Genomic DNA, 27,199 nt, shown 5'->3' on the forward strand with positions numbered 1-27,199 from the left:
TTATTCCACTACCTGTGGTTGGGGTTCCCTTTGAAAGGGTAGGGGTTGACATAGTTGGCCCCCTTGACCCTCCTACTGCTTCAGGCAATAGGTTTATCTTGGTGGTAGTGGACCATGCCACCAGATATCCTGAAGCAATTCCTCTAAGGACCACTACAGCTCCTGCAGTGGCAAAGGCCCTCCTGGGAATCTTTTCCAGGGTGGGCTTCCCAAAAGAGGTGGTATCAGACAGGGGTAGCTATTTCATGTCTGGTGTGACATACAAGTTCACCACACCCTATCATCCACAAAAAAATGGACTGGTTGAGAGGTTTAATAAAACTCTCAAAGGAATGATAATGGGACTCCCTGAAAAACTCTGAAGGAGATGGGATGTCCTGTTACCTTGCCTCCTTTTTGCTTACAGGGAGGTACCCCAGAAAGGAGTGGGCTTCATACCCTTTGAACTCCTATTTGGACCCCCTGCAAGAGGTCCTCTAACACTTGTAAAGGAGGGTTGGGAACAACCTTTAAAAGCTCCTAAGCAAGACATAGTGGACTATGTACTTGGCCTAAGATCCAGAATGGCTGAGGATATGAAAAAGGCCAGTAAGAACCTTCAGGCCAGCCAAGAGCTCCAAAAGCAATGGCATGACCAGAAGGCTGTTCTGATTCAGTACCAACCAGGGCAGAAAGTGTGTGTCTTGGAGCCTGTGGCCCCAAGAGCACTCCAAGACAAATGGAGTGGACCCCACATTATTGTTGAGAAAAATGGTGAAGTCACCTACTTAGTTGACTTAGGCACTGCCAGGAGTCCCCTTAGGGTGCTCCATGTCAATCGACTGAAACCCTACTATGACAGGGCTGATCTCACCCTGCTCATGGCAACAGATGAAGGACAGGAAAAAGAGAGTGACCCTCTCCCTGATCTCTTCTCTTCCACAGTACAAGATGCTCTAGTGGAAGGTGTAGTTTTGGCAGATTGTCTTACTGCTGAGCAGAAAGACCACTGCATAAATCTCCTGGGTCAGTTTTCTGAACTCTTTTCTACTGTGCCAGGCACCACTTCTTGGTGTGAGCACACTATAGATACTGGAGACAGCTTGCCTGTCAAAAGTCAGATCTATAGGCAGCCTGACCATGCCAGGGACTGCATAAAACAAGAGGTTCAGAAAATGCTTGAACTGGGAGTGGTTGAGCACTCTGAAAGTCCATGGGCCTCTCCTGTGGTACTTGTACCAAAACCTCATTCCAAAGATGGAAAGAAGGAAATGAGATTTTGTGTAGATTATAGAGGTCTCAACCAGGTAACTAAAACTGATGCTCACCCTATACCTAGGGCAGATGAGCTAATAGATACACTGGCATCTGCCGAGTATCTAAGCACCTTTGATTTGACTGCACGGTATTGGCAGATCAAGTTATCAGAGAATGCTAAAGCAAAAACTGCATTTTCTACCATTGGAGGGCACTACTAATTCACAGTAATGCCCTTTGGTTTGAAAAATGCACCTGCCACTTTTCAGAGGTTGGTGAACACAGTCCTGCAAGGGTTGGAGGCTTTTAGTGCAGCATATCTAGATGATATAGCTGTCTTTAGCTCCACCTGGGATGATCACCTGGTCCACCTGTGGAAAGTTTTGGAGGCCCTGCAAAAGGCAGGCCTCACTATCAAGGCTTCAAAGTGCCAGATAGGGCAGGGGAAAGTGGTTTATCTGGGACACCTGGTAGGTGGAGAACAGATTGCACCACTTCAGGGGAAAATCCAAACTATTACAGATTGGGTTCCCCCTACAACTCAGACTCAGGTGAGAGCCTTCTTAGGCCTCACTGGGTACTACAGGAGGTTCATAAAGAACTATGGCTCAGTTGCAGCCCCTCTTAATGACCTCACATCTAAGAAAATGCCTAAAAAGGTATTATGGAAAGCAAACTGTCAGATAGCTTTTGAGGAGCTGAAGCAGGCCATGTGCTCTGCACCTGTCCTAAAAAGCCCCTGTTGCTCCAAAAAATTCATTGTCCAAACTGATGCATCTGAATTAGGGGTAGGGGCAGTCTTATCACAACTTAATTCTGAGGGCCAGGATCAACCTGTTGCTTTTATCAGCAGGAGGTTGACCCCTAGAGAAAAGCGTTGGTCTGCCATAGAGAGGGAGGCCTTAGCTGTGGTCTGGGCACTGAAGAAGTTGAGGCCATACCTGTTTGGCACTCACTTCATTGTTCAGACAGACCACAAACCTCTACTTTGGCTAAAACAAATGAAAATTGAAAACCCTAAATTGTTGAGGTGGTCCATATCTCTACAGGGAATGGACTATACAGTGGAACATAGACCTGGGAGTACCCACTCCAATGCAGATGGACTCTCCAGATATTTCCACTTAGACAATGAAGACTCAACAGGTCATGGCTAGTCTTATTGTCCTTCGTTTGGGTGGGTTGTGTAGGAAAGTACCATCTTGCCTGGCATGTTACCCCCATAATTCACTGTATCTATGTTGTTTTAGTTGTATGTGTCCCTGGGACCCTGCCAGCCAGGGCCCCAGTGCTCATAAGTGTGCCCTGTATGTGTTACCTGTGTGGTGACTAACTGTCTCACTGAGGCTCTGCTAACCAGAACCTCAGTGGTTATGCTCTCTCATTTCTTTCCAAATTGTCACTAACAGGCTAGTGACCAATTTCACCAATTTACATTGGCATACTGGAACACCCTTATAATTCCCTAGTATATGGTACTGAGGTACCCAGGCTATTGGTGTTCCAGGAGATCCCTATGGGCTGCAGCATTTCTTTTGCCACCCATAGGGAGCTCTGACAATTCTTACACAGGCCTGCCATTGAAGCCTGAGTGAAATAACGTCCACGTTATTTCACAGCCATTTACCACTGCACTTAAGTAACTTATAAGTCACCTATATGTCTAACCTTTACCTGGTAAAGGTTGGGTAGAAGTTACTTAGTGTGTGGGCACCCTGGCACTTGCCAAGGTGCCCCCACATTGTTCAGGACAAATTCCCCGGACTTTGTGAGTGCAGGGACACCATTACACGCGTGCACTATACATATGGCACGACATATGTATAGCGTCACAATGGTAACTCCGAAGATGGCCATGTAACATGTGTAAGATCATGGAATTGTCACCCCAATGCCATCCTGGCATTGGGGTGACAATTCCAAGATCCCCTGAGTCTCTAGCACAGACCCGGGTACTGCCAAACTAGCTTTCCTGGGGTTTCACTGCAGCTGCTGCTGCTTCCAACCCCTCAGACAGGTTTCTGCCCTCCTGGGGTCCAGACAGGCTTGGCCCAGGAAGGCAGAACAAAGGACTTCCTCAGAGAGAGGGTGTTACACCCTCTCCCTTTGTAAAAAGGTGTCATGGCTGGGGAGGAGTAGCCTCACCCAGCCTCTGGAAAGGCTTTGATGGGCACAAAGGGTGCCCATCTCTGCATAAGCCAGTCTGCACCGGTTCAGGGATCCCCCAGCCCTGCTCTGGTGCGAAACTGAACAAAGGAAAAGGGAGTGACCACTCCCCTGACCTGCACCTCCCCTGGGAGGTGCCCAGAGCTCCTCCAGTGTGCTCCAGACCTCAGCCATCTTGGAAACAGAGGTGCTGCTGGCACTCTGGACTGCTCTGAGTGGCCAGTGCCAGCAGGTGACGTCAGAGACTCCTTCTGATAGGCTCCTCCAGGTGTTGCTAGCCTATCCTCTCTCCTAGGTAGCCAAACCTCCTTTTCTGGCTATTTAGGGTCTCTGCTTTGGGGAATTCTTTAGATAACGAATGCAAGAGCTCATCAGAGTTCCTCTGCATCTCTGTCTTCACCTTCTGCCAAGGAATCGACCGCTGACAGCTCTGGAAGCCTGCAAAAATGCAACAAAGTAGCAAAGAGGACTACTGCGACCTTGTAACGCTGATCTGGCGCCTTCTCGACTGTTTTCCTGGTGGTGCATGCTGTGGGGGTAGTCTGCCTCCTCTCTGCACTAGAAGCTCCGTTGAAATCTCCAGTGGGTTGACGGAATCTTCCCCCTGCAACCACAGGCACCAAAAGACTGCATCACCGGTCCTCTGGGTCTCCTCTCAGCACGACGAGCGAGGTCCCTTGAACTCAGCAACTCTGTCCGACTCTCACAGTCCAGCGACTCTTCAGTCCAAGTTTGGTGGAGTTAAGTCCTTGCCTCCACATGCTAGACTGCATTGCTCGGTAATGTGTGATTTGCAGCTGCTCCGGCTCCTGTGCTCTCTTCCATGATTTCCTTTGTGCACAGCCAAGCCTGGGTCTCCGACACTCTAACCTGCAGTGCACGACCTCCTGAGTTGTCCTCCGGCGTTGTGGGACCTTCCTTTGTGACTTCGGGTGAGCTCCGGTTCACTCCACTTTGTAGTGCCTGTTCCGGCACTTCTGTGGGTGCTGCTTGCTTCTGAGGGGGCTCTTTGTCTTGCTGGACGCCCCCTCTGTCTCCTCACGCAATTGGCGACATCCTTGTCCTGTCTGGGCCACAGCAGCATCCAAAAACCCTAACCGCGACCCTTGCAGCTAGCAAGGCTTGTTTGCGGTCTTTCTGCACGGAAACACCTCTGCAAGCTTCTTCACGACGTGGGACATCCATCCTCCAAAGGGGAAGTTTCTAGCCCTTGTCATTCTTGCAGAATCCACAGCTTCTACCATCCAGTGGCAGCTTCTTTGCACCCACAGCTGGCATTTCCTGTGCATCTGCCCACTCCCGACTTGATCGTGACTTTTGGACTTGGTCCCCTTGTTCCACAGGTACTCTCGTCCGGAAATCCATCGTTGTTGCATTGCTGGTGTTGGTCTTCCTTGCAGAATTCCCCTATCACTACTCCTGTGCTCTTTGGGGAACTTAGGTGAACTTTGCACCCACTTTTCAGGGTCTTGGGGTGGGCTATTTTTCTAACCCTCACTGTTTTCTTACAGTCCCAGCGACCCTCTACAAGCTCACATAGGTTTGGGGTCCATTCGTGGTTCGCATTCCACTTCTAGAGTATATGGTTTGTGTTGCCCCTATACCTATGTGCTCTCATTGCAATCTATTGTGACTGTACATTGCTTGCATTGCTTTCTATTGCTATTACTGCATATTTTTGGCATTGTGTACATATATCTTGTGTATATTTGCTATCCTCATACTGAGGGTACTCACTGAGATACTTTTGGCATATTGTCATAAAAATAAAGTACCTTTATTTTTAGTATATCTGTGTATTATGTTTTCTTATGATATTGTGCATATGACACCAGTGGTATAGTAGGAGCTTTACACGCCTCCTAGTTCAGCCTAAGCTGCTCTGCTAAGCTACCTTTTCTATCAGCCTAAGTTGCTAGACACCCCTCCACACTAATAACGGATAACTGGACCTGGTGCAATGTGTAAGTACCCCTTGGTACCCACTACAAGCCAGGCCAGTACAACAAGCGAGGTCCCTCGAATCCAGGAGACCTGAGAGGAGACCCAAGGGACCGGTGATGCACTTCTTTGGTGCCTGCGGTTGCAGGGGGATGATTCCGTCGACCCACAGGAGATTTAATGGGGGGCTTCTAGTGCAGAGAGGAGGCAGACTACCCCCACAGCATGCACCACCAGGAAAACAGTCGGGAACGCAGCAGGATCAGCGTTACAGAGTTGCAGTAGTCGTCTTTGCTACTATGTTGCAGTTTTGCAGGCTTCCAGCCCGGTCGGCAGTCGATTCCTTGGCAGAAGGTGAAGAGAGAGATGCAGAGGAACTCGGATGAGCTCTTGCATTCGTTATCTAAAGTTTCCCCAGAGACAGAGACCCTAAATAGCCAGAGAAGAGGGTTTGGCTACCTAGGAGAGAGGATAGGCTAGCAACACCTGAAGGAGCCTATCAGAAGGAGTCTCTAACGTCACCTGGTGGCACTGGCCACTCAGAGCAGTCCAGTGTGCCAGCAGCACCTCTGTTTCCAAGATGGCAGAGGTCTGGAGCACACTGGAGGAGCTCTGGACACCTCCCAGGGGAGGTGCAGGTCAGGGGAGTGGTCACTCCCCTTTCCTTTGTCCAGTTTCGCGCCAGAGCAGGGCTAAGGGGTCCCTGAACCGGTGTAGACTGGCTTATGCAGAAATGGGCACCAAAAGTGCCCATGAAAGCATTTCCAGAGGCTGGGGGAGGCTACTCCTCCCCTGCCTTCACACCATTTTCCAAAGGGAGAGGGTGTAACACCCTCTCTCAGAGGAAGTCCTTTGTTCTTCCATCCTGGGACAAGCCTGGCTTGACCCCAGGAGGGCAGAAACCTGTCTGAGGGGTTGGCAGCAGCAGCAGCTGCAGTGAAACCCCAAGAAAGGCAGTTTGGCAGTACCAGGGTCTGTGCTACAGACCACTGGGATCATGGGATTGTGCCAACTATGCCAGGATGGCATAGAGGGGGCAATTCCATGATCATAGACATGTTACATGGCCATATTCGGAGTTACCATTGTGAAGCTACATATAGGTAGTGACCTACATGTAGTGCACGCATGTAATGGTGTCCCTGCACTCACAAAGTCCGGGGAATTGGCCCTGAACAATGTGGGGGCACCTTGGCTAGTGCCAGGGTGCCCTCACACTAAGTAACTTTGCACCTAACCTTTACTAGGTAAAGGTTAGACATATAGGTGTCTTATAAGTTACTTAAGTGCAGTGTAAAATGGCTGTGAAATAACGTGGACGTTATTTCACTCAGGCTGCAGTGGCAGGCCTGTGTAAGAATTGTCAGAGCTCCCTATGGGTGGCAAAAGAAATGCTGCAGCCCATAGGGATCTCCTGGAACCCCAATACCCTGGGTACCTCAGTACCATATACTAGGGAATTATAAGGGTGTTCCAGTAAGCCAATGTAAATTGGTAAAATTGGTCACTAGCCTGTTAGTGACAATTTGAAAGAAATGAGAGAGCATAACCACTGAGGTTCTGATTAGCAGAGCCTCAGTGAGACAGTTAGTCACTACACAGGTAACACATTCAGGCACACTTATGAGCACTGGGGCCCTGGATGACAGGGTCCCAGTGACACATACAACTAAAACAACATATATACAGTGAAAAATGGGGGTAACATGCCAGGCAAGATGGTACTTTCCTACACAACCCCCCCCCCCAAACAAAGGACAATCAGACTAGCCATGACCTGATGAGTCTTCATTGTCTAAGTGGAAATATCTGGAGAGTCCATCTGCATTGGAGTGGCTACTCCCAGGTCTATGTTCCACTGTATAGTCCATTCCCTGTAGGGATATGGACCACCTCAACAATTTAGGATTCTCACCTTTCATTTGTTTTAGCCAAAGTAGAGGTTTGTGGTCTGTCTGAACAATGAAGTGAGTGCCAAACAGGTATGGCCTCAACTTCTTCAGTGCCCAGACCACAGCAAAGGCCTCCCTCTCAATGGCAGACCAACGCTTTTCTCTAGGGGTCAACCTCCTACTAATAAAAGCAACAGGTTGATCCTGGCCCTCAGAATTAAGTTGTGATAAGACTGCCCCTACTCCTAATTCAGATGCATCAGTTTGGACATAGAATTTTTTAGAGTAACAAGGGCTTTTCAGGACAGGTGCAGAGCACATGGCCTGCTTCAGCTCATCAAAAGCTTTCTGACAGTTTGCTGTCCATAATACCTTTTTAGGCATTTTCTTGGATGTGAGGTCATTAAGAGGGGCTGCAATGGAGCCATAGTTCTTAATGAACCTCCTGTAATACCCAGTGAGGCCTAGGAAGGCTCTCACCTGAGTCTGACTAGTAGGGGGAACCCAATCAATAATTGTTTGGATTTTCCCCTGAAGTGGTGCAATCTGTTCACCACCAACCAGGTGTCCCAGATAAACCACCTTGCCCTGCCCTATCTGGCACTTTGAAGCCTTGATAGTGAGGCCTGCCTTTTGCAGGGCCTCCAAAACTTTCCATAGGTGGACCAGGTGATCATCCCAGCTGGAGCTAAAGACAGCTATATCGTCCAAATATGCTGCACTGAAAGCTTCCAGCCCTTGCAGGACTGTGTTCACCAACCTCTGAAAAGTGGCAGGTGCATTTTTCAATCCAAAAGGCATTACAGTGAACTAGTAATGTCCTCCAATGGTTGAAAATGCAGTTTTAGGTTTAGCATCTTCTGATAATTTGATCTGCTAATACCCTGCAGTCAAATCAAAAGTGCTTAGATACTTGGCAGATGCCAGTGTATCTATGAGCTCATCTGCCCTGGGTATAGGGTGAGCATCAGTTTTGGTTACCTGGTTGAGACCTCTGTAGTCTACACAAAACTGCATTTCCTTCTTTCCATCTTTGGAATGGGGTTTTGGTACAAGTACCACAGGAGAAGCCCATGGACTTTCAGAGTGCTCAACCACTCCCAGTTCTAACATTTTCTGCACCTCTTGCTTTATGCAGTCCCTGACATGGTCAGGCTGCCTATAGATCTTACTTTTGACAGGCAAGCTGTCTCCAGTATCTATAGTGTGCTCACACCAAGAAGTGGTACCTGGCACAGTAGAGAAGAGTTCAGAAAACAGACCCAGGAGATTTATGCAATGGTCTTTCTGCTCAGCAGTAAGACAATCAGCCAAAACTACACCTTCCACAAGAGCATCTTGTTCTGTGGAAGAGAAGAGATCAGGTAGAGGATCACTGTCTTCTTCCTGTCCCTCATCAGTTGCCATGAGCAGGGTGAGATCAGCCCTGTCATAGTAGGGTTTCAGGCGGTTGACATGGAGCACCCTAAGGGGACTCCTGGCAGTGCCTAAGTCAACTAAATAGGTGACTTCACCCTTTTTCTCAACAATTGTGTGGGGTCCACTCCATTTATCTTGGAGTGCTCGTGGGGCCACAGGCTCCAAGACCCACACTTTCTGCCCTGGTTTGTACTGAACCAAAACAGCCTTCTGGTCATGCCATTGCTTCTGGAGCTCTTGGCTGGCCTGAAGGTTTTTACTGGCCTTTTTCATATACTCAGCCATCCTTGATCTGAGGCCAAGTACATAATCCACAATATCTTGTTTTGGAGCTTTTAAAGGTTGTTCCCAACCCTCCTTGACAAGTGTTAGTGGACCCCTAACAGGGTGTCCAAAGAGGAGTTCAAAGGGGCTAAAGCCCACTCTTTCTGGGGTACCTCCCTGTAGGCAAAAAGGAGGCATGGTAACAGGATATCCCATCTCCTGCGGAGTTTTTCAGGGAGACCCATAATCATGCCTTTGAGAGTTTTGTTAAATCTCTCCACCAGTCCATTTGTTTGTGGATGATAGGGTGAAGTGAACTTGTATGTCACACCACACTCCTTCCACATGGCCTTTAAGTATGCAGACATGAAATTGCTTCCCCTGTCTGATACTACTTCCTTTGGGAAGCCCACCCTGGAAAATATTCCCAGGAGGGCCTTTGCCACTGCAGGTGCTGTAGTGGTCCTTAAAGGAATTGATTCGGGATATCTTGTGGCATGGTCCACTACCACCAAGATAAACCTATTGCCTGAAGCAGTAGGAGGGTCAAAGGGACCAACTATGTCAACCCCTACCCTTTCAAAGGGAACCCCAACCACAGGCAGAGGAATAAGGGGTGCCTTTGGAGTGCCACCTGTCTTGCCACTGGCTTGCCAGGTTTCACAGGACTTACAAAATTCCTTTGTGTCCTCAGACATTCTAGGCCAATGAAACAAGGGAACAAGCCTGTCCCAAGTTTTCATTTGTCCCAGATGTCCAGCTAGGGGATTGTCGTGGGCTAGAGTTAGGAGGGACTTTCTGTACTCCTGAGGAATCACTAACCTCCTGGCAGTTCCAGGTTTAGGATCCCTTGCTTCAGTGTACAAGAGGTTGTCCTCCCAGTAAACTCTGTGAGAGTCACTGACATCCCCATTAGCCTGTTTGACAGCTTGCTGTCTTAGACCCTCTAGTGTGGGACAGGTTTGCTGTGCCACACTCAGCTCCTCCCTGGCAGGCCCCCCTTCACCCAAAAGCTCAGCAGTGTCTGCTTCCAGCTCCTCTGATGTAGGTTCTGCACAGGGTGGAAATTCTTCTTCCTCAGAAGTAGAATCCACTGTAGAGGGAGGGATAATAGGAAGTGCTTTACTTCTACTAGCCCTAGCTTTAGGGAGCACTTGGTCCATTGTTCCAGGTCCAAGCTTCCCTGTCCTTTTTGCTTTTTGGCCTGAGCCCTGGTTAAAGCAAAAATATGCCCTGGGATGCCCAGCATTGCTGCATGGGCCTCCAACTCCACATCTGACCAAGCTGATGTCTCTAAATTATTTCCTAGTAGACAGTCTACAGGTAAATCTGTGGCTACCACAACTTTCTTTGGACCAGTAACCCCCCCCCCAGTTGAGATTTATAACAGCCATGGGGTGGCTAAGTGTGTTGTTGTGAGCATCGGTTACTTGGTACTGGTGACCAAGTAGGTGTTGTTCAGGGTGGACCAGTTTCTCTATGACCATAGTCACACTGGCACCAGTGTCCCTGTAGGCCTGAACCTCAACACCATTTATTAGGGGTAGCTGCTTGTACTTATCCATATTAAGGGGACAAGCAACTAAGGTGGCTAAATCAATAGCCCCCTCAGAGACTAACACAGCCTCTGTGGTCTCCCTAACAAGACCAACCCCAACTAAGTTACCAAAAGTGAGCCCAGCTACTCCCTTGGATTGGCGATTAGTAGGTTTGCTCCCACCACCACTGCTATTAGTAGGGACACTAGGTGTAGCAGTAGGGGTTGTAGTGGTAGGAGGCTTGGTGCTTTTCTTCGGACAACTGGGATCTGTTGTCCAATGGCCTTTTATTTTACATAAATAGCACCATGGTTTCTTTTCCTTGTTTTGATTAGAAGAGGATTTGGGCCCACCACCTCCACCAGAGTGTTTTTGTGGGCCTGATGAAGACTCATTTTTAGATTTGTCCCCACCCTTGTCAGAAGACTTACCATCATTCTTCTTGCCATCTTTGTCACCCCCTGTATGAACTTTTCTGTTCACCCTTGTTCTGACCCATTTGTCTGCCTTCTTTCCCAATTCTTGGAGAGGTCAGATCAGAGTCCACCAAGTACTGGTGCAACAAATCAGACACACAATTATTAAGAATATGCTCTCTCAGGATCAAGTTATACAGGCTGTCATAATCAGTAACTTTACTGCCATGTAACCACCCCTCCAAGGCCTTCACTGAATGGTCAATGAAATCAACCCAGTCTTGTGAAGACTCCTTTTTGGTCTCTCTGAACTTTATCCTGTATTGTTCAGTGGTTAAGCCATAACCATCCAGGAGTGCATTCTTAAGAACTGTAAAATTATTGGCAACACTTTCTTTCACAGTAAGGAGCCTATCCCTACCTTTTCCACTAAATGATAGCCATAGGATAGCAGCCCACTGCCTTTGAGGGACATCCTGTACAACACAGGCCCTCTCAAGTGCAGCATACCACTTGTTAATGTCATCCCCCTCCTTATAAGGGGGAACTATCTTATGCAGATTCCTGGAATCATGCTCTTTTGCAGGATGACTATGGGGAATACTGCTGCTGCCACCATGGGTTTCAAAACCCAACTTCTGTCTTTCCTTCTCTAGTTCTAAAGACTGTCTATCCAAATCCAGCTGTTGCTTTTTAAGCTTCAGTCTGGTTTGTTCCCCCCTCAACTTATTGAGTTCCCTCTCTAACAATCTATCATCAGGGTTGGTGGGAGGGACATTCCTAGACACAGAAGTATGATGGGAATGAACAGAAGGAGACCTGTCCCTTACAGAGGGCACCCTAACAGCTTGGCTGACAGTGTAATGTGAGAGCACACCATCTGTATGATGTGACTCCACCTCAGTACCAACTATGCTAGACTGTCTAGTAATGGGCAGGCTGAGAAGTTTCTTTCCTGAATCTTTTCCTGGGGGAGTCCCTGGACCAGATTGGGAACCATTAGCTACTTTTTCAACAGATGGGGCACTTTTAGCCTTATCTTGTTCTCTAAGCATGTTAAGTAACAATTCCAAGGAAGGATTCTCCCCTACACTCAAACCTCTCTCTATGCAGAGACTCCTTGCTCCTTTCCAGCTAAGGTGATCATATGCAAGTTTGGACAGATCAACATTTTGGCCTGTGCCAGACATTGTTAGAGAGAGTTAAAGTGATAGAAAAAGAGAAAAACGTTTGTCAGAGCTTTTTAGAAAGACAGAAAAAAAACTTTTAAAACTTTTAAGAACTTTTTGAAAGTTTAGAAGTACTTTTCAGCACTTTAGAAAAGAGTGAAAAGAGGAAATGCAAAACTTTTTAGTTAAGTGTACACACACTGAACTTGTTTTGTATATTTTTGTCTTATGAAAAGTACAATGACAAGAGTGGTAAGTAGTCTCAAAGCACTTATCCCACCGCTGCACAACCAATGTAGGAGGCTGGACTGGCTTGTAGTGAGTACCAAGGGGTACTTGCACCTTGCACCAGGCCCAGTTATCCCTTATTAGTGTATAGGGTGTCTAGCAGCATAGGCTGATAGATAATGGTAGCTTAGCAGAGCAGCTTAGGCTGAACTAGGAGACGAGTGAAGCTCCTACAGTACCACTTAGTGTCATATGCACAATATCATAAGAAAACACAATACACAGTTATACTAAAAATAAAGGTACTTTATTTTTATGACAATATGCCAAAGTATCTCAGAGTGTACCCTCAGTGAGAGGATAGGAAATATACACAAGATATATGTACACAATACCAAAAATATGCAGTATAGTCTTAGAAAACAGTGCAAACAATGTATAGTTACAATAGGATGCAATGGGGACACATAGGGATAGGGGCAACACAACCCATATACTCCAAAAGTGGAATGCGAACCACGAATGGACCCCAAACCTATGTGACCTTCTAGAGGGTCGCTGGGACTATTAGAAAATAGTGAGGGTTAGAAAAATAGCCCACCCCAAGACCCTGAAAAGTGAGTGCAAAGTGCACTAAAGTTCCCCAAAGGACAAAGAAGTCGTGATAGGGGAATACTGCAGGAAAGACACAAACCAGCAATGCAACAACGATGGATTTCCAGTCGAGGGTACCTGTGGAACAAGGGGACCAAGTCCAAAAGTCACAAGCAAGTCGGAGATGGGCAGATGCCCAGGAAATGCCAGCTGTGGGTGCAAAGAAGCTTCTACTGCACAGGAGAAGCTAAGGTTTCTGCAGGAACGACAAAGGCTAGAGACTTCCCCTTTGGAGGACAGATCCCTTACACCGTGGAGAGTTGTGTAGATGTGTTTTCCCGCCGAAAGACAGCCAACAAGCCTTGCTAGCTGCAAATTGTGCAGTAAGTGTTTTTGGAAGCTGCTGTGGCCCAGGAAGGACCAGGATGTCGCAAATTGCGTCAGGAGACAGAGGGAACGTCGAGCAAGACAAGGAGCCCTCTCAGCAGCAGGTAGCCCCCAGAGAAGTGCCAGGAACAGGCACTATGAGGATGCGTGAAACGGTGCTCACCCGAAGTTGCCCAAAGGAGTCCCACGTCGCCGGAGACCAACTTAGAAAGTCGTGCAATGCAGGTTAGAGTGCCGTGGACCCAGGCTTGGCTGTGCACAAAGGATTTCCGCTGGAAGTGCACAGGGGCCGGAGTAGCTGCAAAAGTCGCGGTTCCCAGCAATGCAGTCTGGCGTGGGGAGGCAAGGACTTACCTCCACCAAACTTGGACAGAAGAGTCGTTGGACTGTGGGGGTCACTTGGACACAGTTGCTGGATTCAAGGGACCTCGCTTGTCGTGCTGAGAGGAGACCCAAGGGACCGGTGATGCAGTTCTTTGGTGCCTGCGGTTTCAGGGGGACGATTCCGTCGACCCACGGGAGATTTCTTCGGAGCTTCTAGTGCAGAGAGGAGGCAGACTACCCCCACAGCATGCACCACCAGGAAAATAGTCGAGAAGGCGGCAGGATCAGCGTTACAGAGTTGCAGTAGTCGTCTTTGCTACTATGTTGCAGTTTTGCAGGCTTCCAGCGCGGTCAGCAGTCGATTCCTTGGCAGAAGGTGAAGAGAGAGATGCAGAGGAACTCGGATGAGCTCTTGCATTCGTTATCTAAAGTTTCCCCAGAGACAGAGACCCTAAATAGCCAGAAAAGAGGGTTTGGCTACCTAGGAGAGACGATAGGCTAGCAACACCTGAGGGAGCCTATCAGAAGGAGTCTCTGACGTCACCTGGTGGCACTCGCCACTCAGAGCAGTCCAGTGTGCCAGCAGCACCTCTGTTTCCAAGATGGCAGAGGTCTGGAGCACACTGGAGGAGCTCTGGACACCTCCCAGGGGAGGTGCAGGTCAGGGGAGTGGTCACTCCCCTTTCCTTTGTCCAGTTTCGCGCCAGAGCAGGGCTAAGGGGTCCCTGAACCGGTGTAGACTGGCTTATGCAGAAATGGGCACCAAAAGTGCCCATGAAAGCATTTCCAGAGGCTGGGTGAGGCTACTCCTCCCCTGCCTTCACACCATTTTCCAAAGGGAGAGGGTGTAACACCCTTTCTCAGAGGAAGTCCTTTGTTCTGCCATCCTGGGACAAGCCTGGCTTGACCCCAGGAGGGCAGAAACCTGTCTGAGGGGTTGGCAGCAGCAGCAGCTGCAGTGAAACCCCAGGAAAGACAGTTTGGCAGTACCAGGGTCTGTGCTACAGACCACTGGGATCATGGGATTGTGCCAACTATGCCAGGATGGCATAGAGGGGGCAATTCCATGATCATAGACATGTTACATGTGTGAGAAGGTAGCCTCTTTCTAGCCTTGTTACCCCCACTTTTGGCCTGTTTGTGAGTGTATGTCAAGGTGTTTGTCACTGTTTTCACTGTCTCACTGAGATCCTGATAGCCAGGCCTCAGTGCTCATAGTGAAAACACTATGGCCCTCATTCTGACCTTGGCGGTCTTTTCGCAAGACCGCTGAGTTACCGCCGCGGTGAAGACCGCCGACCGCGGCGGTGTGCCGCTGTGCGCATTCTGACCGCTGGGAGCGTTCCGCCGGAAAACCGCCAGCAGCCACACTGGCGGTCGGCGGGAAAGTGGAGACTGGTCAACCTCCACCGCCACGCCAGCAGAACACCGCCCACAGAATTACGACCCACATTTCTGTGTGGCGGTCTTCTGTTGGCGGTCTTCTGTTGGCGGTCACGTCCCTATGGCTCCCGTCGCCTCCCGGAGGACCAACGCACAAGGTAAGTTGATCGTCCGTGAGGGGAGGGGGTGGGGGGGTCTTGTGTGATGTGTGCGTGCATGGGGGTGTGCGTGTGAGTGTGTAGAGGGGGTGTGTGAGTGCGTGTATGCGGGCGGGGGGTGCTGCTGTGTCTATGGGTAATGTGTGCTGTTCGGCAGGTGCGCATGTCGGCATGTATGTGTGCGGGTATGTGTCCCCGTTGTGTATGTGTGTGTAGGGGGTGTGTATATGTGCATGTTGGGGGTGTGTGCATGTCGGGGTACATGTATGTGCATGTCGGGGTGGGGGTGGGGAGGGGGTTCGTACCACCTCTGGGGGGTGGCAGGGGGGTGGAGGGTGTGGGGGGAGGACTCGGGTGGGTAGTGGGGGAGACCCCTATCAGTGCCAGGGAAGGAATTCCCTGGCCCCGATAGTGCTTACCGCCATGGTTCGCACGGCGGTTCCCGCCCGCAAGAAACCGCGGCGGTAGGCAGGGTCATAATACCCTTGGCGGTCTTGGGACGACCGCCGGGCCGGAGTGCGCAAACTCCAGCCCCGCGGTCATGACCGCCGTGGCGGTCGGAGTGGAGAAGTAGCGGTCGGTCGCGGCGGGGACCGCCGCGGTCAGAATGCCATTTTTAATACCGCCGGTCTGTTCGCGGTCCGACCGCCGTCTCTCCGCCGACCGCCAGGGTCAGAATGAGGGCCTATGTTTTCAGTATGTTTGTTATGTGTCACTGGGATCCTGCTAGTCAGGACCCCAGTGCTCATAAGGTTGTGGCCTATATGTATGTGTCACTGGGACCCTGTCACACAGGGCCCCAGTGCTCATAGGTGTGCATTTATGTGTTCCCTGTGTGGTGCCTAACTGTCTCACTGAGGCTCTGCTAACCAGAACCTCAGTGGTTATGCTCTCTCATTACTTTTAAATTGTCACTAACAGGCTAGTGACCAATTTTACCAATTTACATTGGCTTACTGGAACACCCTTATAATTCCCTAGTATATGGTACTGAGGTACCCAGGGTATTGGGGTTCCTGGAGATCCCTATGGGCTGCAGCATTTCTTTTTCCACCCATAGGGAGCTCTGACAATTCTTACACAGGCCTGCCACTGCAGCCTGAGTGAAATAACGTCCACGTTATTTCACAACCATTTTACACTGCACTTAAGTAACTTATAAGTCACCTATATGTCTAACCTTTACCTGGTAACGGTTAGGTGCAAAGTTACTTAGTGTGAGGGCACCCTGGCACTAGCCAAGGTGCCCCCACATTGTTCAGAGCCAATTCCCTGAACTTTGTGAGTGCGGGGACACCATTACACGCGTGCACTACATATAGGTCACTACCTATATGTAGCTTCACCATGGTAACTCCGAATATGGCCATGTAACATGTCTATGATCATGGAATTGCCCCCTCTATGCCATCCTGGCATAGTTGGCACAATCCCATGATCCCAGTGGTCTGTAGCACAGACCCTGGTACTGCCAAACTGCCCTTCCTGGGGTTTCACTGCAGCTGCTGCTGCTGCCAACCCCTCAGACAGGCAGCTGCCCTCCTGGGGTCCAGCCAGGCCTGGCCCAGGATGGCAGAACAAAGAACTTCCTCTGAGAGAGGGTGTGACACCCTCTCCCTTTGGAAAATGGTGTGAAGGCAGGGGAGGAGTAGCCTCCCCCAGCCTCTGGAAATGCTTTCTTGGGCACAGATGTGCCCAATTCTGCATAAGCCAGTCTACACCGGTTCAGGGACCTCTTAGCCCCTGCTCTGGCGCAAAACTGGACAAAGGAAAGGGGAGTGACCACTCCCCTGACCTGCACCTCCCCTGGGAGGTGTCCAGAGCTCCTCCAGTGTGCTCCAGACCTCTGCCATCTTGGAAACAGAGGTGCTGCTGGCACACTGGACTGCTCTGAGTGGTCAGTGCCACCAGGTGACGTCAGAGACTCCTGCTGATAGGCTCCTTCAGGTGTTAGTAGCCTATCCTCTCTCCTAGGTAGCCAAACCCTCTTTTCTGGCTATTTAGGGTCTCTGTCTCTGGGGAAACTTTAGATAACGAATGCATGAGCTCAGCCGAGTTCCTCTGCATCTCTCTCTTCACCTTCTGATAAGGAATCGACTGCTGACCGCGCTGGAAGCCTGCAAACCTGCAACATAGTAGCAAAGACGACTACTGCAACTCTGTAACGCTGATCCTGCCGCCTTCTCGACTGTTTTCCTGCTTGTGCATGCTGTGGGGGTAGCCTGCCTCCTCTCTGCACCAGAAGCTCCGAAGAAATCTCCCGTGGGTCGACGGAATCTTCCCCCTGCAACCGCAGGCACCAAAAAGCTGCATTACCGGTCCCTTGGGTCTCCTCTCAGCACGACGAGCGAGGTCCCTCGAATCCAGCGACTCTGTCCAAGTGACCCCCACTGTCCAGTGACTCTTCAGTCCAAGTTTGGTGGAGGTAAGTCCTTGCCTCACCTCGCTGGGCTGCATTGCTGGGAACCGCGACTTTGCAGCTACTCCGGCCCCTGTGCACTTCCGGCAGAAATCCTTTGTGCACAGCCAAGCCTGGGTCCACGGCACTCTAACCTGCATTGCACGACTTTCTAAGTTGGTCTCCGGCGACGTGGGGCTCCTTTGTGCAACTTCGGCGAGCACCGTTTCACGCATCCTTGTAGTGCCTGTTTCTGGCACTTTTCCGGGTGCTACCTGCTTCAGTGAGGGCTCTTTTTCTTGCTTGACGTCCCCTCTCTCTTCAGGTCTAATTTGCGACCTCCTGGTCCCTCCTGGGCCCCAGCAGCGTCCAAAAACGCCAAACGCACGATTTGCAGCTAGCAAGGCTTGTTGGCGTTCTTTCGGCGGGAAAAACTTCTGCACGACTCTCCACGGCGAGAGGGATCTGTCCACCAAAGGGGAAGTCTCTAGCCCTTTTCGTTCCTGCAGAAATCTCAGCTTCTTCTATCCAGTCGAAGCTTCTTTGCACCCGCAGCTGGCATTTCCTGGGCATCTGCCCAACTCCGACTTGCTTGTGACTTTTGGACTTGGTCCCCTTGTTCCACAGGTACCCTAGATTGGAAATCCACAGTTGTTGCATTGCTGGTTTGTGTCTTTCCTGCATTATTCCTCTAACACGACTACTTTGTCCTTAGGGGAACTTTAGTGCACTTTGCACTCACTTTTCAGGGTCTTGGGGAGGGTTATTTTTCTAACTCTCACTATTTTCTAATAGTCCCAGTGACCCTCTACAAGGTCACATAGGTTTGGGGTCCATTCGTGGTTCGCATTCCACTTTTGGAGTATATGGTTTGTGTTGCCCCTATCCCTATGTTTCCCCATTGCATCCTATTGTAACTATACATTGTTTGCACTGTTTTCTAAGACTATACTGCATATTTTTGCTATTGTGTATATATATCTTGTGTATATTTCCTATCCTCTCACTGAGGGTACACTCTAAGATACTTTGGCATATTGTCATAAAAATAAAGTACCTTTATTTTTAGTATAACTGTGTATTGTGTTTTCTTATGATATTGTGCATATGACACTAAGTGGTACTGTAGTAGCTTCACACGTCTCCTAGTTCAGCCTAAGCTGCTCTGCTAAGCTACCATTATCTATCAGCCTAAGCTGCTAGACACCCTATACACTAATAAGGGATAACTGGGCCTGGTGCAAGGTGCAAGTACCCCTTGGTACTCACTACAAGCCAGTCCAGCCTCCTACAACATGGCCATATTCGGAGTTACCATTGTGAAGCTACATATAGGTAGTGACCTATATGTAGTGCACGTGTGTAATGGTTTCCCCGCACTCACAAAGTCCGGGAAATTGGCCCTGAACAATGTGGGGGCACCTTGGCTAGTGCCAGGGTGCCCTCACACTAAGTAACTTTGCACCTAACCTTTACTAGGTAAAGGTTAGACATATAGGTGACTTATAAGTTACTTAAGTGCAGTGTAAAATGGCTGTGAAATAACGTGGACGTTATTTCACTCAGGCTGCAGTGGCAGGCCTGTGTAAGAATTGTCAGAGCTCCCTATGGGTGGCAAAAGAAATGCTGCAGCCCATAGGGATCTCCTGGAACCCCAATACCCTGGGTACCTCAGTACCATATACTAGGGAATTATAAGGGTGTTCCAGTAAGCCAATGTAAATTGGTAAAATTGGTCACTAGCCTGTTAGTGACAATTTGAAAGAAATGAGAGAGCATAACCACTGAGGTTCTGATTAGCAGAGCCTCAGTGAGACAGTTAGTCACTACACAGGTAACACATTCAGGCACACTTATGAGCACTGGGGCCCTGGATGACAGGGTCCCAGTGACACATACAACTAAAACAACATATATACAGTGAAAAATGGGGGTAACATGCCAGGCAAGATGGTACTTTCCTACATACACTCCTTCACCCCCTGAGTGAGTGGAGCTAAATATACAAGTATGCATTATTACTGCCAAAACAAAATTATACAAAGTCCAGCATCACACATGGCTGACTACTGATGAAGCAACAACCACCCTATAGAGCATAATGGAATTAGCAACATAAAAAAACAAAAGAATTACGTTAAATTAAATGACAAATAATCAAATCAAAAGTCTAATTTATTGTTGAACAAATATAAAAATGAAACATATTTATTGTTAACTTGTAATACATTTTAACAACTTCTTTAATTTAAAAATGTATTGTAACATTCTTTTTATTAAACATATAATTAATTAATTTTTAATTGATTATATACCCACCATGTCTTTAACTTCATTACACTTACCACAACACATAGGGCCTCATTACAACAGCCAGGTTCGCGGTGGGGGTCAGACCGCCGCTAAAGCGGTGGTCTGACCTCTTTGGTGGCGGTCTGACTGACACATTATGGGCGTGGCGTTCATGCTGCAGTCGAAACGGCAGCACCGCCAGAATTCCACGTCCCAATGGACTGGCTGTCCAGGCGGTCCTAATCCGCCAGGCAGTGCCGCATGCAGCACAGGCCTGGGGAATACGACCTGGTTCTCCACCAGCAATTTCAAAGCGGTTTCACCGCCATGAAAAGGCTGGTGGAGAACTGGTGCAAGTGGCCCCAGGAGGGCCCCTGCATTGCCCATGCACTTGGCATGGGTAGTACAGGGGCCCCCCTGGCCACCACTCTCACAAAGTTCCCTGTCTGCTTCACAGACAGTGAACATTGTGAGGCTGCTGCTGCACCCTGACCACCACTCATTGCCTCCAGCTCTAATACGAGCCGGGGACAATGCTGTAGGCTGTTTCCTGCTGGGACATCAGACGGAAACTGAGGTTTCCGCCTGCTGACCCAGAGGGAAACTCAAAATGGGGCCGGTGTGGAGGCAGCCACAATGGCAGCAACCTCCCCGTTGGGATTTCGGTGGACGGGCTTGTCTGTTCGCCAAAATCGTAATGACCCCCATAGTTTTGACCGTGATTTGTTTTTGAAAATGGTGTTTTCATTTTTCCAATAAATATAGCGCATTAATAGTAAATCCTGATTTTTACAACTTATTTACAATTAGATAATGTTGTTGTGGACGTTTTCTTTTTATTACCTGCAACTTATTTCAAAACAGTTCTACATAGTTATAAACAAATTTTGCAGTCATACGCAGGACATTTTTGGTAGTATTTCCAAAACCTAAAGAATTTCCTGTCACTCCTTGGTCCATAGCAGGTGACCAGCAGGGAGGGCAGTTCTTTTGTGTAATCCACATTTCATTCAAGTCCCACGTCAACTCACATATCAGGCCACATGTGTGTTTGTCACACCCAGATCATTAGGGGCCGTATCATAGATACAGCACATTTTCCTTGTTTGCACCGGGTGTACCTTTAATAGGTGCACCCAGCGCAAAAAAGGAAAATAAGCTGTATCAGAATGAATGGGCTGTCCCCAAGGCAGCCACTAACTCGCACTGCCCTTGGGACACCGCACTCATGTAAAAAACAGAGTGGCTGCTTTGAAGCTGCTCCGTGTTTCACAGTGCAGGCAGGTACCCATCTGCACTTTTAGGGGGGATGAGAGATCCCCTTGCAGGCAGGTGCAGTGAGTGATTGCACTTGCCTGCAAGAAGATGTCTGGGAGAATCAATGGGACCCCATTTTACCCTTTCAGAGGGCTACCATAAAGGTGCGTACCCATAGTGTGCCACCATTTAGGTGACAGCTTCTTTGCCTCTGCACCCTCGTGTATGATAGGGCGTGTTTGCAGAGGCAAAGGGGTTTCCCTCATTTGCAGGGGTTCATGCCCCCTGCAAATGAGGGAACATCCTCTGATGATAGCTCTGGCGCTTTATGTGGCGCTTTTGAGTTTTGTGGGCGGAAAAGCCCGCCCGCCAAACTCCTGCAGTCAGGTTGCCGCCAGTGTGGCTGCTTTCCCATGGGCCCCATTACAAGTTCCCCGCGGGGTCAGTGGGTGGAAACGGTGTTTCAGCCCACTGGCCAGCGGGAAACAGCCCACAATATTGATGCTGGCTCATAATTGAGCCGGCGGCAATGTTGCTGTGCGTAGGGTGCAACAGCTCCCATCGCGCTTTTCACTGTATGCACAGTAGAAAGTGAAAACGCCAAGTGCATGGGCATTGCAGGGGCCCCCATGGGGCCCCCTGCAGCCCGTCTCCACCAGCCTTTACATGGTGGTGCTACCTCCATCTAAAAGCTGGCAAAGAGGGGGCTCGTAATCCCCAGGGTGGCGCTGCTTGCAGCACTGCCCTGGTGGATTAGGACTGCCAGAACTACTAGTCCCTCCAGTGGAGGGAAACTAGCAGTGCTGGCGGTCTGACCGTGGACGAACTGCCACAGTCATAATGTGGTGGTCTGACCGCCGCCAAAGCGGTCGGACCACCGCTTTGGCAGCGGTCAGACCATCATTGCGGCCCTGACGGTCAGAAGACTGCCAGGGTCGTAATCATGGCCTTAGTCAGCATTCTTGTAGGTCTAACATAGTTTCCCACTATGAAACCACAAACACAAAGGCACAAAGGATACGTTAGAGAGAAGATCAATTATGCATTGACTACAGCCCTGATAACACATAAAGTGAACCCAAAAGCATTAACTAGGGGTGTGCAAAATTGCATAATTTCAGTGAAATGTCAAGACTTTTCATGAGGAATTTGTGAAGCTATCAGCATTCAGAGAGAAATGTGGTTTACCAGTTACTGGGATTAATTTATTTAAGAAATATGCAAACATTACAAGTGTTGAGACAAAAGCATTATATAAGAGACTTTATTCATTTGAATAGTACTGGAGTTTATGCACAATTCCTGATCTTTTACGCTTAAGCTCTACAATAATGGCCACATGGTGAAAATGAGCAGGTCGTGCAATCAACAAACTACTTATTTCTTGTGTGTTATCTCAGCAGTGAAGGAAAGTCAGTATGAAGACACATAAAAGAAAACCCCACATACCCATGTTTAATTGGTAATAGGAAAACAGAACAATAGTATTTAGCTTTATGTAAAACAATAAATACTTCATATACAAAGTTATGCAGGATGCAGAAAAAAAAACTGTTGTTTTGATCATTATAAAAAGTTCATTGAGGTATTCATTAGGACATCAGGGGGGTAACACAGCCAACTAAGTAGAGATACCAGATGAATGATTCCAGTTTGTTTGAAAATTAATTAACAGTGTATCATGGGAGGGATCTAAGGTGGTGCGACCGGTGCCACCGGACCAGGCATTGACTTCCGGTGCGGGCGTCCAGTTTAAAAGTATATTATTGTTGTAATAGCACCTGCTGCCCCAAGCAATTTTCAGGCAACAATTAAAATGTCAGGATGACTTTGCATGGCTTTGAATGGCCTCATAGATATAGAGTAAAGCAAGGCAGCGCAAATCGCTGCGTTGCCTTATTCTGTGCAAGGGAGGCATTCCATGGGTATTGCGTGGGTGTTCCCACACAGCGCCCAAGGATTTTGATGCATCCCCAGATCTACAAGACCTTGTTCACCTCAGGATGCACCAAACCATTGCGCCTTTCCAGGGTAGGCGTAACAAGAAGAAATATCTTTATTTCTCCTCAGTTTATTTTTCTCTTTTTATGTCTGCATTCTGCGGCAGACATAGGAAGAGGAAAAAGTCTCCCAGGATTGTTTTTGAGCAGGAAGGTGCCCTCCCTGCACAAAAACAATCCTGTCTATGATGCAGAGACACTTGCTCAATGTTGCAAGGGGGCCTGTTTTGCACTAGGCTGCCAAATGGCACTAACACAGTGGGAAAGGACAGGAATGCACAGTATTGCTTCAATAAAGTGCTTTCCTGCTCCTTCCCTTTGATGCAGGGCAGCACAGCAAAGCGACTTGCATCAAAAGCCCATAAATATGGGCCTGAGCAACCATTGAATAGAATAGCAATTCCAGTCATTGTTGTTCCACAGTGGTAGCAATACGACAAGAATCTATATTTACTGGAATTTACACCATGCACAACAAGGTGATGTGCATATGTCACTCATATTATTGCAGATGTCGTGACATACATTCATGAAATGCAAAATGCACATGTTTGATGAGCTTTCTGCTCATTTCGTATGTTTCTTTATATTGGCCCTCAGTCACCAAGGGAACATCCAAGGTCAGTCTGGAAGCAAAATTGCTTTGAAGTCTGTTTTACTCTTAAGCTCCTTCATAAAAACAGAAAATGCAAGATAACTGCACTAAAAATGTACGTGAGAAGAGGAACATGGCGGCACTACCCTGACCTGTGTTTGGGCCCAAAGTATGTGATAGACTCTGCATCTGTTCAATTAATTTTGTGAATGTGGCCATATGCAAAGTGTGCCTTTATGCTTATCAGTGCACCTTAAAGGGTTAAGGGAAAACTTCCGATATTCTGATGTTTATATACTTGTTAGCATTCAAAGTAGTTATAAGCATTCATTCATTCATTGTTTGACATTTTGTGTTTTAGGACAAAGTAGTAAATAACGTAAGGGATCCATTGGCGGAGCTGATGAAGAAACTGGTAAAAAATATTTACAATTAATTTGTGTTAGGGATTTATCAGCCTAGTTCGTTTTTATTTGTCAAATGTTTGCTTTTGCAAAATGTTTGAATGGTCCAACAGGATTTGACGAAGTAAATTGTTTATCTAAAACTGACAAATAAGTCAACTTTCAACATACAGCACATTTCCTTATATACCTTTCAGTAGGTTGGCTGTGTGTTAGATATCAATATGGCGTAAGGAATTGCCTTAACCCTAAGGCACCTGATTGAGCCTAAATGGCCGAAGTTATCAATGTTATCTGCTTTATTATAATAGCAGGGGGTCAGTATCATGGTTTCAGTTAGCTTAACAGCAACAAGAAGGAGAAATAAATCTATCTATGGTAAGTTCTATATTCTAAATTTGATTAATCTTGCACCACAATAACAGAAAAAAGAAAACAAATGGATTTCCAGTGTAATAATCATCACAGATCCTTTACAATTTATTCAACACGAACCTGTTATGTTTTACGCATGGTCTTGAATGGCCTACATATTATATAGGTAGGATTAATATTGTGCTTTAGTCTTACATGACTCATGGACTGCATTCAACAACGCCAACCACACATTTCTGGTGCACTATCTTGTGGAATTAGGGACCTCATTTACAAGCGGCCTGAGCCGCTGGTGCGTCACTTTTTGTGACCTACCAGCGGTGCAGGATACTAACCCATATCTACAAAGCCATGCAAAGCCACTTTGCAAGGCATTACATGGCCTTGTAGATATGGAGTAAGGCAATGCAGTGCAAGTCGCTGTGTTGCCTTACTTTGAGTCAGGTAGGCATTTCCATGGGTGTTGCGTGGGTGTTCACACACAACACCCATGGATTTTGATGCATTCCCAGATTTACAAGCATTACGCAAGGATGCCTGCATTGGCACGTGGCATCAATTTGTGCACCAGCGCAGGGGAAAAGGACAGGAATGCACCGTATCTTGTAGATACAGCAAATTCCTGCCCTTTTGTTATGATGCAGGCCCGCGCAGCAAGAAGGCTTGAGGTGCTGCCCTGCTCCAAAATGTTGTAGATAAAGCCCTAGGTTTTACAGTCTCTGAATTTATCTCTGCCTGCTCTAAAGTGATAACAGTTCTTACTTCTGGGAAACCTAGAGGTGTTCTATGTTGCCTATAATATTTTATGTCTATATGCAGTCTCTTAGTATTATCAGGTCCTAATACTGATTTGATTTATAAATGTAGGCCAATGAAATTCAGATAATCCTCACTTTAGGTAGCGATGTGTTTTAAATCAGCTACTTCTTTTATTTTTCCTTAACTTCAACTCAACTCTAAAGCAGATAATTTAGTGGTGGTTTGCAATAGAAATGTGTTTGATCCTTATCATGGGCACTGGAGGAGATCAAAACTTGTACGGTATTTACTTTCTTTAATTTTGTGTTTTGCTCTAATAATTGACTATCTCATCTCATTCAGGTGATACTATGAATTCAAACCATCTTTATCTAGCACAACTTGAATCTTAAAAAGTTACCTTCTATCTCCAAATGTTTGGGCGGTTCTTTGAATTTACTCTCTTTTTCTTAAGAAAAATCTTCAACCATATATTCCTATCTGTCCTTTCATTTAATATTGAGGTATAGATTAAAGGTAATTTGTAAGGAAAAAGCGAGTGTTTAAATTCGGTAACAGGTAGGGATTAGTAGCAGATATCTCATAAAAAAACATTTTGCCTTAAATTAAATGTAGGGAAAAAATATGAAGCTTAAGGATCAAACTCTAAAAAATTTTGCCCCACAAGCGATCTTTAAGGTAAATGTTGAATTCATTAATTACTGTGGAAAATTACTTGGAATTCCATCAAGATTTAATCTTCGTGGTTCAACGACTATGTGGTTATGAAGCTGACTTGTAAGAGCACTGTAGGAAAGTACCATCTTGCCTGGCATGTTACCCCCATTTTTCACTGTATATATGTTGTTTTAGTTGTATGTGTCACTGGGACCCTGGTAACCCAGGGCCCCAGTGCTCATAAGTGTGCCTGAATGTGTTACCTGTGTAGTGACTAACTGTCTCACTGAGGCTCTGCTAATCAGAACCTCAGTGGTTATGCTCTCTCATTTCTTTCCAAATTGTCACTAACAGGCTAGTGACCATTTTACCAATTTACATTGGCTTACTGGAACACCCTTATAATTCCCTAGTATATGGTACTGAGGTACCCAGGGTATTGGGGTTCCAGGAGATCCCTATGGGCTGCAGCATTTCTTTTGCCACCCATAGGGAGCTCTGACAATTCTTACACAGGCCTGCCACTGCAGCCTGAGTGAAATAACGTCCACGTTATTTCACAGCCATTTTACACTGCACTTAAGTAACTTATAAGTCACCTATATGTCTAACCTTTACCTGGTAAAGGTTAGGTGCAAAGTTACTTAGTGTGAGGGCACCCTAGCACTAGCCAAGGTGCCCCCACATTGTTCAGAGCCAATTTCCGTAACTTTGTGAGTGCGGGGACACCATTACACGCGTGCACTACATATATGTCACTACCTATATGTAGCTTCACAATGGTAACTCCGAATATGGCCATGTAACATGTCTATGATCATGGAATTGCCCCCTCTATGCCATCCTAGCATAGTTGGCACAATCCCATGATCCCAGTGGTCTGTACCACAGACCCTGGCACTGCCAAACTGCCCTTCCTGGGGTTTCACTGCAGCTGCTGCTGCTGCCAACCCCTCAGACAGGCATCTGCCCTCCTGGGGTCCAGCCAGGCCTGGCCCAGGATGGCAGAACAAAGGACTTCCTCTGAGAGAGGGTGTTACACCCTCTCCCTTTGGAAAATGGTGTGAAGGCAGGGGAGGAGTAACCTCCCCCAGCCTCTGGAAATGCTTTGTTGGGCACAGATGTGCCCAATTCTGCATAAGCCAGTCTACACCGGTTCAGGGGACCCCTTAGCCCTGCTCTGGCGTGAAACTGGACAAAAGAAAGGGGAGTGGCCACTCCCCTGACCTGCACCTCCCCTGGGAGGTGTCCAGAGCTCCTCCAGTGTGCTCCAGACCTCTGCCATCTTGGAAACAGAGGTGCTGCTGGCACACTGGACTGCTCTGAGTAGCCAGTGCCACCAGGTGA

This window comes from Pleurodeles waltl, chromosome 7 (genome assembly GCF_031143425.1).
Source record: "Pleurodeles waltl isolate 20211129_DDA chromosome 7, aPleWal1.hap1.20221129, whole genome shotgun sequence".
Classification (NCBI taxonomy): domain Eukaryota; kingdom Metazoa; phylum Chordata; class Amphibia; order Caudata; family Salamandridae; genus Pleurodeles; species Pleurodeles waltl.